This window comes from Bos grunniens, chromosome 25 (assembly GCF_055505025.1).
Source record: "Bos grunniens cultivar Pamir isolate PY7600 chromosome 25, Bosgru_T2T1.0, whole genome shotgun sequence".
NCBI classification, from domain to species: domain Eukaryota; kingdom Metazoa; phylum Chordata; class Mammalia; order Artiodactyla; family Bovidae; genus Bos; species Bos grunniens.
In genome coordinates this window covers 21,872,688-21,885,576 of record NC_141189.1, presented here as the reverse complement: position 1 = coordinate 21,885,576, position 12,889 = coordinate 21,872,688, and the positions used below count along the sequence as shown (strand labels likewise).

The window sequence follows — 12,889 nt, the reverse complement described above, 5'->3', positions numbered from 1 at the left end:
GATCTTTCATTGTGGCACGTGGACCGCTCTCCAGCTGAGGCTCGTGGGCTCAGCAGTTGGGCTTGGTGGTTGTGGCATGCCAGCTTAGTTGCCCTGCAGCACATGGTATCTTATTTCCCCAACCAGGGATTGAAGTTTCGTCCCCTGCTTTGGAAGGTGGATTCTTAACCACAGGACCACCAGGGAAGTCCACTCTCCACTGTTTTATGGTGCACTTTTTCATTATGAGTGAAGATGAGTGTGTTTTCATGCCTTTAAAATTCAACTTCATTTCTTGTGATTCCAAAGTCTCCTTAAAATTTGTGGTGGTCTCACATCTGGGCCCTGAGTTCAGTTCAGTTCAGTTCAGTTGCTTAGTCATGTCCAACTCTTTGCAACCCCATGAATCGCAGCACGCCAGGCCTCCCTGTCCATCACCAACTCCCGGAGTTCACTTAGACTCACGTCCATCGAGTCAGTGATGCCATCCAGCCATCTCATCCTCTGTTGTCCCCTTCTCCTCCTGCCCCCAATCCCTCCCAGCATCAGAGTCTTTTCCAATGAGTCAACTCTTCGTATAAGGTGGCCAAAGTACTGGAGTTTCAGCTTTAGCATCATTCCTTCCAAAGAAATCCCAGGGCTGATCTCCTTTAGAATGGACTGGTTGGATCTCCTTGCAGTCCAAGGGACTCTCAAGAGTCTTCTCCAACACCACAGTTCAAAAGCATCAATTTTTCGGCACTCAGCCTTCTTCACAGTCCAACTCTCACATCCATACATGACCACAGGAAAAACCATAGCCTTGACTAGACGGACCTTTGTTGGCAAAGTAATGTCTCTGCTTTTCAATATGCTATCTAGGTTGGTCATAACTTTCCTTCCAAGGAGTAAGCGTCTTTTAATTTCATGGCTGCAGTCATCATCTGCAGTGATTTTGGAGCCCCCAAAAATAAAGTCTGACACTGTTTCCACTGTTTCCCCATCTATTTCCCATGAAGTGATGGAACCAGATGCCATGATCTTCGTTTTCTGAATGTTGAGCTTTAAGCCAACTTTTTCACTCTCCACTTTCACTTTCATCAAGAGGCTTTTGAGTTTCTCTTCACTTTCTGCCATAAGGGTGGTGTCATCTGCATATCTGAGGTTATTGATATTTCTCCTGGCAATCTTGATTCCAGCTTGTGCTTCCAGTACAGCGTTTCTCATGATGTACTCTGCATATAAGTTAAATAAGCAGGGTGACAATATACAGTCTTGACCTACTCCTTTTCCTATTTGGAACCAGTCTGTTGTTCCATGTCCAGTTCTAACTGTTGCTTCCTGACCTGCATACAGATTTCTCAAGAGGCAGGTCAGGTGGTCTGGTATTCCCATCTCTTTCAGAATTTTCCACAGTTTATTGTGATCCACATAGTCAAAGGCTTTGACATAGTCAGTAAACCTCTCCTCTTACTCTCCAATTTCTTTTTCCTTCTCCATTTTCTCTGATGGCCTTCTTTCCTCCATTTTTCCTGTCCAAATGGCAATTCTCTATGGTGTTCTCCTTAGTCCTTTTCTTGGTCTACTTTATACTCTGGGATATCTTGTTCTTGCCCACAGTGGACATTATCTCCTTATTTACAATTCTTATTTTCCATCTTTCTTTTTTTTTTGGTTGTCCCATGTGGCTTGTGGAATCTTAGTTCCCTGACCAAGGATTGAACTTGGGCCCTCAGCAGTGAAATCATGGTGTCTTAATCAGTAGACCACTAGGGAATTCCTTCATTTTCCATCTTTATATAACTCTCTGTGACCTCCAGAGCCACATTTTCAATTGCCTTCTAGACATATCTACCTCATTACCCTTCAAACACCTCCAGAGTCTCTCTGTTCAAAACTGGACTTGGCCCCTTCCCTCTCCAAATATGTTCATCTTCTCCAAATGTCAACTAGTGGTATCTCCATCTATGCAGTTAGTCAGGCAAAAAAGTTGGAAGTTATTTTGCCTTCACCGTCAATCCAACTAGCCCTAGATGTTGGACAGGCTTAAAAAGAGAGTTGCTCCAATACATTGAACTAGAGCCATAATTTAAACATCTACATTTTGAAACAGAGGACTTTATCTATGTACGGCCTTTTCAAACTGCCTTTGGCCTACATTCTTCTCCGCTTGATCCGTGATAGCTGTTTTATTGCTAAATCTAGATTTTTCAATGATATCAAAGTAACTCCTTTTATCGTTGGACTTTTCCCCATGGTTAGGTATGGTTAATGCGTGTTGAGACTTTTTACCTTGTTGAGCTGGCCTTAGGCCTCATCTGCAGGTTCAGCATGTAGGGGAAGACCCAGCTGTTCTGTGCTATATCTCAGGCACAGGGAAGTCTGGGGAGGCACCGGTCCATGCAGAGGCCTTTCATCTGCTGTGGCTGCTATATACCCATGGCTCTAAGATACAGCTAAAAATATACTTTCAAACTGGGACAAAAGTTCTGCTCCTCCTATTTCCCCACTAGACATACTGCAAATTTAAAAAGTAAGCCTACAATGTTATGTGACAGCTTGGATGGGAGGGCAGTTTGGGGGAGACTGTATAATACATATATATGTAAGCCAAGTCTCCTTTCTGTTCACCTGAAACTATCACAACATTGTTAATCAGATATACCCCAATATTGGAGAAGGCAATGGCACCCCACTCCAGTACTCTTGCCTGGAAAATCCCATGGACGGAGGAGCCTGGTAGGCTGCAGTCCATGGGGTCGCTAAGAGTCGGACACGACTGAGCGACTTCACTTTCATTTTTCACTTTCATGCATTGGAGAAGGAAATGGCAACCCACTCCAGTGTTCTTGCCTGGAGAATCCCAGGGACGGGGGAGCCTGGTGGGCAGCCGTCTATGGGGTCGCACAGAGTTGGACACGACTGAAGTGACTTAGCAGCATACCCCAATACAAAATTAAGTTTTTAAAAATAAAATTTAAAAAGGAAGCCTAGACAACAATGCATTGTAACATTGATTATAACTGTAATACTGGTTACATGTTTTAATATTTGCCAGACCCTAGCCTGATGTGTTATACACATGATCTCATTTAATCCTTGCAAGGGCCTACAAAATAGATACCAGTCTTATTCCCATTTTACAGAAAAGGAAACAGGCTCTGAGAGCTTAAGTAACTTTCTCTGATGCAAAGACCCTAGATTTACAGACTTCACTAGGCTCCAGCATAGTAGCTTGTTGGCACAGAACTCTAGCCAAGGAGGAATTAGCCACAGACACTCATGATGGCTTAGCACAACATTGGAGGGCCTGCCTGGTTCCCAGCCCCACTGACTCCTCACCTGAGCCCTGTAGAATAAATTCCTGTTGGCTGCCGTCAGGTGGTTTGTGCTTCAGGCTGACCTCAGGGCATCAGCCCAGGTTAGGAGAGCTCCATTCCCTCTACCCTGGACTTATCTTGCTCCCTGGAGCTGTGGCAAGACTCCACCCACCAACCTGCCAACATTCTTTCTGATCACCAGCTACCATCTCAGGCCCAGTTCCTGGAATATATAATTTGTGGCAGGCACTGTGCTAGAGAAGACTCTTGGGAGTCCGTTGGACAGGAAGGAGATCAAATCAGTCAATCCTAAAGGAAATCAACCCTGACTACTCATTGGAAACACTGATGTTGAAGCTTTAATACTTTGGCCACCTGATGCAAGCAGCTGACTCTTTGAGAAAGACCTTGATGCTGGGAAAGATTGAGGGCAAGAAGAGAAGGAAGTGACAGGATGAGATGTTTGGATAGCATCACCAATTCAACAGACATGAGTCTGCACAAACTATGAGAGATAGTGAAGGACAGGGAAGCCTCGCATGCTGCAGTCCATGGGGTCACAAATAGTCAGACATGACTGAGCAACTGAACAGGAACAGCTGAGCAGGAGACAAAAATAGTGCCTAGCACATTTCCACTTGACACAATGATTTAAAAAAATGTTTTTTTAATGATTTAAAAAAATTTTTATTGGAGTATAGTTGATTTACAATGTTTGTTCATTTCCATAAATGATTTTTAAATGAATGAATAGGCACTTCCCAGTGCTCTGTGGCCTACAGTCTACAGGGGAAGACAGATCAGTAAATATAACAGAAGTAGAATTCTAGGTGTGGGTTCTATGACAGGCAGAATATGAGAATTTCTAAGAGCACAGCATAGGGCATCTCCTTGAGACAACTTCCAGATGCATTTCCTACAGGAAGTAGGGCTTAAGCTGAGGCTGGAGGCATGATTTGGTTAGCCAAGTGAAGGAGGACAAGCCAAAGGGAGAATAAGAGGAAAATCTCTACCCACAGAAGGAAAAACAGGGAAGGGTGTACCTTACAGCTGAAACATCAGGGATTTCTGCAAAATACACCGGGCTTAAGTGCCAGATTGAGGCACCAGGCAAAAGAAAAGCCCATTCAAGGGGGGAAGTTAGAAGGGACAAAAAAGCCCATGACCCTTGCTGGCTCTGAGCACACAGGGACTTGGGACAACAGTAGACAGGGTGCAGCTAAGGGGATGGAGAGGAGCAAAACCTGGTTCTTCTGAGCTGTCTGCCGATGTCTCCCAAACCAGGAGATACGCTCAATTAAAGAGGGGCACCCCCAACAGAGGCAAAACCCCCTTGGGCTTCTGCTCTGGGCTGAAGCTGCCTCTGTATCTTCACAGATTGCTGACTCTTTAGTAGGACAAAGTAAAAGTGAAAAGCGTGAGGTAGTTCAGTCATGTCCAACTCTTTGAGACACCCTGGACTGTAGCCCACCAGGCTCCTCTGTCCATGGAACTCTTCAGCTCAGAATACTGGAGTGGGTAGCTGTTCCCTTCTCCAGGGGGTCTTCCCAACTCCAGGATCAAACCCAGGTCTTCTGCACTGCAGGCAGATAGATTCTTTACTGTCTGAGCCACCAGGGAAGACAGGGAAGCCCAGGAAATCTCCACAGATTGCTAACTCTTTAACAGGACAAAGAAAAGGTACAGTCAACATAAACTTTTCCCTCCTCTCTTTGAATGGACCAAAAATATTTAAACAGACTGTTTAATTCATGTTAATGGTCAGTGTTGAACAAACACAGGCATCCTTCTGTAAGAATGAGAAAACACAGAATGGTGACTGGACATATACAAAGATTTAGCAGGTCAAAAGGATACTGAGATGAGGAATTAGAACAAATGTTGATGCATAAATCACCTTTATGGCCCTAAGGGCAAAACTTAAGGGGAAAAGTTGCTAATTTGTAGGCTTACCAATCTTAGAGGCTAATGAATTTCTAAAACAATTCTTGCTAAGAAAATAATCATAGAATGTAAATCTATTCTGAAGATGAAAACTGTATTACTGACTTTTGAAAAGTCACAGAGGCAGTTAACAGAAGATTATATGTTGCAGCTGATCAAGTCAGTGAATCTGAAGAATAGATTAAAAGGTTCTAAAAACTCAGAGAGAAAGGACTGAGCAAGAAAGAGATAAGCCAATTGGAGAAAAGATTCAAGGAATAAACATGAATGTAATCAGATTCCCAGAAGAAAAGAACAAAGGAATAACAAAAGATAAGAAAGGTTCCAAGGAATAACAGAAGAAATTATCCCTGAACAGAAGTAAAACAATTTCATGAAGTAAAACAATTCCCTGATAATCTGGCAAAAATTAATATGAAAACTCAAAACTCCCTGACATTTTAAAATGTCAAACATCCAGGAAAAGTCCTACAAAAACCCAGGCAGAAAAACTAGTTATGGCAGCAGATTTCTAAGATTTAGATAATACAGTAACACTAGAGAATCAAGTATGATTTTTAGTGGGAAAGATTGTGCTCTACTTACATGCAAGTGAAACAGAAAAAAGTCTGGCATGCAAGAGTTCAGAAAAGATACCACCTATATAATTTTCCAAAACAAAGTTCAAAGAATTTCTCTCGCCTAGGAAACAATTTCAGGCAAAGATCCCAGGGACAGGAATGGCAAAAAACAAAAGCCCTAGTAAAAGACAGGTAAGCAATTTGGATCTAAACATCTCAGTTCACTTTGAGAATACCAATAATGATTCTAAGCTTTATTAATTATCTATTGCCACTTAACAAATTACCTTAAAACGAGTGGCTTGCTAGTATTTGAATCACTAGACTGAGTAAAGCAGAGTGGCCTCCCCAGTGTGGGTGGGCCTCATCTAATCGAGTGAGGACCTGCAAAGAACAAAGGGTGGAGGAGGGGAAATTTGTTCCCTCTGCCTGACTGAGCTGAGACATTGCCCCTGTCTCACTGTTGGACTGGGACATACATCACTGACTCTCTGGTCCTTGGGCCTTTGGACTTGAACTAGAACCTACATCATCAGTTCTGCCCAGTTCTCAGACCTTTGAACTCAAATGGGAACTACCCTACTAATTTTCCTAGGTCACTGGCTTGCAGACAGCAGATGGTGGGACATTTCAGCCTCCAAAGTCACATGAGCCAATTCTTATAGGCTATATATGTGCTTAGTCACTCAGTCATGTCCAGCTCTTTGCAACTCTTTGAATGGTAGCCCACCAGGATCCTCTGTTCATGGGGCTTTTCCAAGCAAGAATACTGGAGTGTGTTGCCATTTCCTTCTCCAGGGGATCTTCCTGACCCAGGGATCAAGCCTACATCTCTCAAATCTCCTACATGGCAAGCAGATTCTTTACCCGCTGAGCCATCAGGGAGCCATAAATATATATTCATGCATTCTGTTTCTCTGGAGAACTCTGACTAGTTACAGAAACACCATAGCTACTATATTCATCAAAGTGTGGTGGTGGCAAGGAACAGAAACCCATTCAAGTCAGCATAAGCGAAAGGGGGAATTTATTGTTTTACATAAGTGAAAAGACAGAGATAATCATGAAGGCTTCAGGCATGTCTTGATCCAGGGACTCAAATGATCTCATTTGGACCTCTCTCTCTCTCTCTCACCCTCAGTTCTTTAGAAAGACTCTCTCAATTCTGGTGGACAAAGTGGGATCAAGCAGCCCAAGACTCATATCCTAAAAGTTTAGCAACTCCAGAAGAGAGATTTTTAGTACACAAGTGCTGGGGAAAATTCTGATTGGCCTACATTGTGTCACATACTCATCCAGGAAGCAATCATTATAGCCAGAGTAGTAGGGAGCTCCAACTGGCCAGGACTATTTGAGTAATATATCAGTGTAAACTAAGTAAATGATGTCAATCATATGTAAGCTAATCTTAAAATATATTCACAAGTTATTTGACATTCCTTCCTTTGAAAGGGGCAATTTAATTCTTCCCTTAAATGTGGACCAAACTTAGTGACTTTTTCTTAATGAATAGAATGTGGCAGAAGTGATGATATGTGACTGCCACGCCTAGATTATGAAAGACACTGCTCCTTTCACCTTGCACTCTCTTGGGCTGCTTGCTCTGGAGGAGGTCAGTCATGTTGTAAGGATCCTCAAGCAGTCCTGTCGAGACATCCAAATGGAGGAGGACCTCAGACCTCTCACAAACAAGCAGCACAAATTTGACAGCCATATGAGTGAGTCGCCTTCGAAATGAATCCTCCAGGTCCTAACCAAGTCTTCAGATGACTGTTGTCCCAGCTGACATCTTGACCATTAACATCATGAGAAACTCTAGAACCTTCCAGCTAAACCACACTTGAATTCATGACTCACACAAACTCTGAAGATAATAAGCATGTGTTGCTGTTTAAAGCCAGTGAGCTTGGGAATAACTTGTTCTATGACAATAGAGAGCTAACATTCATATCATAGCATGCATTCATTCAATATTGTGTTTTTAGCTCTAGAGGCATGGATGCATGTAGATTATTTAGTTTGGTTGCTGCAACCACATTGCATCCATCCATTTCCCTACTGCTAAGCTTTTTAAGTTGTTTCTGGTTTGTTTGTTGCTTTTGGTTTTGGGATATTTTCTGGCCTTTCCACGGCTTGTGGTATCTCAGTTCTCCAACCAGGGATTGAACATATGTCCCCTGCCATGGAAGCCCAAAGTCCTAACCACTGGGTCCCAGGGAATTCCCTGTTTTCTGTTGTTGTTTTCTTACAAACCGTACTGTGATGAGTATGGTCTTGTACTTGTACATGCTTCCTTGTAGAAAGACAACCAACTCTAAAATTCTTCTGGAGAGTGCCATTTGTTCTCCAGAGTAAATATCCCTCGATGATCTTCCACTTGCAGAGTTTGAGGACCACTTCCCCTCCTACCCCCAAGTGCCCAGTGTCATTAATGCTGTCACTCTGAGAAGTGACAAGACTCTCATTGTTCTAATCTTCACTTCCCTGATGACGTATGACCACGCCCACTCAGAGCCTCCTGCTATCTGGCCACCCTCTTCCGGAACTCAGGAAATATACCTGGGGCCAGAGTCCTTGGGGACACTGAACACACTGCTCGTCTGAATACTCCAGTAGACGTTCATTTCCCAAGGAATTTCCCATGGTCATCCATCCCCTGCCTGATGAAATACCTAAAAACACCTCAGCCAACCAGCCATTTCTAGGGAGGATGCAGGCTGCAGACTGGGGTCAGGACTTACCCCGTTCCAGGCCTGGGAGCCAACTCTACCCACTATCTTCCCCTACGGGAAGGGGCAGCAGCCAACCAGGCTGTGAGCCAGGGTATAGAGTCTTCCATAAAAAACACCCAAGAATTCTGCCCTCTGGAGGGTGGCCCAATGGAGCAAAGGGGAAGATGGGGGAAGCAGACATCAGTAAGTTACCTGCTGGAGCTTCAGGCACCATGCTGAGTCTACACAGCCCTGCTTATCCCTGAGGACCTAGCCAGTGGGGGCCCAGGAACAGGGCCATGGCCCGAATTTGGCTCATAACCGGGCTGTTCTCATAGGCCCTGAGGACCAGCCCAGGCCTCAAGCAGTGTTTATCTTTCCTCATCCTGAATCATCCTACTCTAGCTACCAAGACAGAGGAACCAGAGATCAAATTGCTAACATCAACTGGGTCATAGAAAAAGCAAGGGAATTCCAGAAAAACATCTTCTGCCTCAATGACTATACTAAAGCCTTTGACTGTGTGGAGCACAACAAACTGTGGAAAATTCTTAAAGAGATGGGAATACCAGACCACCTTACCTGCTTCCTGAGAAACCTATATGCAGGTCAAGAAGCAACAGTTAGAACCAGACATGGAAAAACTGGATCAAAATTGAGAAAGTAGTGCATCAAGGCTGTATATTGTCACTCTGCTTATTTACCTTATATGCAGAGTACATCATGCAAAATGCTGGGCTGGATGAATCACAAGCTGGAATCAAGATTGCTAGGAGAAATATCAATAACCTCAGATATGTAGATGACACCACCCAAAAGGCAGAAAGTGAAGTGGAACTAAAGAGCCTTTTGATGAAGGTGAAAAATGAGAGTGAATAAACTGGCTTAAAACTCAACATTCAAAAAACAAATATCATGGCATCTGGTCCCATCACTTCATGGCAAATGGATGGGGAAAAAAATGGAAACAGTGACAGATTTTCTTTTCTTGGGCTCCAAAATCACTGTGAACAGTGACTGCAGCCATGAAATTAAAAGAAGCTTGCTCCTAGGAAGAAAAGCTATGACAAACCTAGACAGCATATTAAAAAGCAAGAGACATCACTTTGCTGACAAAGGTCCATATAGTCAAAGCTATGGTTTTCCCATGAGTCATGTACGAATGTGAGAGTTGGGCAATAAAGAAGAATGAGCACCAGAGAATTGATGCTTTCTAATTGTGCTAGAAAAGACTCTTGAGAGTCCCTTGGAGAGCAGGGAAATCAAATTAGTCAATCCTAAAGGAAATCAATCCTGCAATTTCATTGGAAGGACTGATGCTAAAGCTGAAGCTCCAATACTTTGGTCACCTGATGCGAAGAGCCAACTCAATGGAAAAGACCCTGCTGCAGGGAAAGATTGAAGGCAAAAGGAGAAGGGGATGGCAGAGGATTAGATGGTTGGATGGCACACCAACTCAATGGTCATGAGTTTGAACAAGCTCTGGGAGATGGTGAAGGACAGGGAAGCCTGGCATGCTGCAGTCCATGGGGTTACAAAGAGGTGGACATGACTTAACAACTGAACAACAACAAGACTGCAGGGGCCTTGTCTGTGTTCTTTCTCCTCCCAGTTCACTGAACTAGTCACCATGGGGAGGACTGCATGCAAGAGTACCAAAGGGGAAGTGCGCTCGGCGGCCCCGCGGATCTGTCTCTTGCTTCAACAGTGCTTGGACGGAACAGACCCAGGGACGCCCCTTGCTCCAGCCTCCGACCACCCTCCAACCTTTTTTCTAGTCGCAACCTTCGGAGTCAGCCACTCAGCTGTCCGTGATCACCGGGACCAGCCACCATTTTTTAACTCCTTATTATTACCGACCAATCATGAGCTCCCAGATTCGTCAGAATTATTCTACCGAGGTGGAGGCCGCCGTCAACCGCCTGGTTAACATGCAACTGCGGACCTCCTACACCTACCTCTCTCTGGGCTTCTATTTCGACCGCGACGATGTGGCCCTGGAGGGTGTGGGTCACTTTTTTTGCGAATTGGCCAAGGAGAAGCGCGAGGGCGCGGAGCGTCTCTTGAAACTGCAAAACCAGCGTGGCGGCCGCGCCCTCTTCCTGGACGTGCAGAAGCCATCTCAAGATGAGTGGGGTAAAACCCAGGACGCTATGGAGGCCGCCCTGCTCGTAGAGAAGAACCTGAATCAAGCCCTGTTGGATCTGCATGGCCTGGCTTCTGCCCGCGGAGACCCCCACATCTGTGACTTCCTGGAGAACCACTTCCTAGATGAGGAAGTGAAACTCATCAAGAAGATGGGTGACCACCTGACCAATCTCCGCAGGCTGGCTGGTCCCCAGGCTGGGTTGGGCGAGTATCTCTTCGAAAGGCTCACCCTCAAGCACGACTAGGAGCTTCTGGAGACCAGTGGCCATTGAAGAACCCACCTAACATCAGGGCTGCCTGAAGCCCCTCTCCGCAGCTACTAGGCAGCTTTTTTAACACCCTGGAGCCCTCTCTCAAGCCTTGGACCATATGGAAACAGTAAAGCTTTTTGCAGCAAAAAAAAAAAAAAGAGTACCAAAGGCTATTAAATGAGTCAGGAATGCAATTTTTAAATATTTATTTTTATTTCCTTTATTATTTATTTGGCTGTGCCTGGTCTTAGTTGCATCACACGGAATATTTTAGTTGCAGTATGTGAACTCTTAGTTGCAATGTATGGAATCTCCTTCCCCAATCAGGGCTCAAACCCAGCTCCCCTGAATTGGGAGCCTGGAGTCTTAGCCACCAGGACCACCAGGGAAGTCCCATGAAATGCATTTTTATTTCATGAATGCATAACATGTTTGGGCATTTGTTACAGCCACTTAGACTATTGTAACACTCCCCCAAACCTACAACTTTTGCTCTTACTGACACTTATTCCACAAAAGGAAGCAATGTATGGCAATGATCAGGGATATGGTGTTGGACGTGAAATAAATCTAGATTTAAATTCTGGCCCTGCCGCTTACTAGACGCATAAACTTGGGACAGTTAGTTAATCTCACTGAGCCTCATACTGTGGGTAACAACCACACATACCACATAAAGTTTTTGTAAGAATAAAATGAGAAAATGTCTCATATTCACTCATTTTTCAAGCATACTTTTGTTTTACATTGCAATGTTTCTGAAATCTAGGTGTGTCTTTTAATAATAAGTTTAATATGGTACTGTTTCCTTTTTATGTTTTTTTTTTTTTAATTCTTCATTTCATGGAAAGCTGTTGCTATATAATTGGTGTGTGAGGCATCTTAGAAGCAAGGAAATGTGTTGGGAGGTAAATGTCCCATTAAGTTCCCAATAAAGAGTAGATACTGTTTGTATTATTGTAGCTCTGCTAGACTTCCAGAGTGATTCATTCAACCAACCATTAAACCAGAGGTTGCAAATAGGATGTCCATTGGCCAAATCTGGCCCCAGGGTATGTTTTGATGCACCCATTTCATTTGAAAGAATTACCAAAATCTGAAAACTGAGAGGCTTCATGGAGTAAACTGGATTCTCATCTTCTTTTTCAAAATTTTGGAAACTTCACTGGCCTGCGTTCTCTGACATTCTCCAGCATTCATTAGCTGGAGCTACAGACAACACACCTTTCATTTATGTCTTTTTTATTTTATGTATTTATTTTCAGCTGCACTGTGTTTTCCTTGCTGTGTGTGGGCTTTCTGGTTGCAGCAAGTGGGGGTACTCTCTAGTTGCAGTGTGCAGGCTTTTCAAAACGGTGACTTCTCTTGTTGCAAAGCACGAGCTCACAGGCATTCCCAGGCTCCAGAGCACAGGCTCAGTAGTTGTGGCACAGGAGCTTAATTGCTCTGCTGCATGTGGGATCTCCCGTACTGCTGGAACACATGTCTCCTGCATTGGCAGACAGATTCTTTACCACTGAGCCACTGGGGAAGCCCCCCATCATTCTTACTGTGATAACCCAGCGTCTCATTCATGTACCCACCGGGCTCCTGGAGGCATTTGACTGCGGGACCTCAGCAAGAAATAGTAATTATTGGGTAACTGCCATGTACATCTGTTCTTTCAGTTGATCTAGGAGCCAGTTTGGTGACTTGGGGTGAGTGGTTCTGCTGTGTCCTTCAGCTGAACCATATACCTGAATAGTCCCTGTATAGTGGGCAGAGCCTCTCACAGTTATCTCATATCTGGTGTGGCAGTCACTTTTGAAAAATTGTAGTTTTCCTCACTGAGGTGCAACCTACAGACAAAGAAAAAGCACACAAAACATAAATACATAGCGTGACAGCTTGCCACAGGCCACACACAACTGTGTGACCTCCAAGAAAGAGAATGTCAATCATATGACATCGCTGATTGTGAAATCTAAAAAAAAAAAAGGTACAAGTAAACTTATTTA

The 12,889-nt window shown here is 44.1% G+C and overlaps 1 pseudogene across 1 annotated transcript; it reads left to right on the top strand.

The window, feature by feature from the left end:
• The first annotated feature begins 10,130 nt into the window (after positions 1 to 10,130).
• LOC147345261 (ferritin light chain pseudogene) lies at positions 10,131 to 11,050 on the top strand (annotated as a pseudogene). The gene has a single exon (XR_015155022.1). The product of XR_015155022.1 is annotated as a ferritin light chain pseudogene (transcript).
• Positions 11,051 to 12,889: the final 1,839 nt, after the last annotated feature.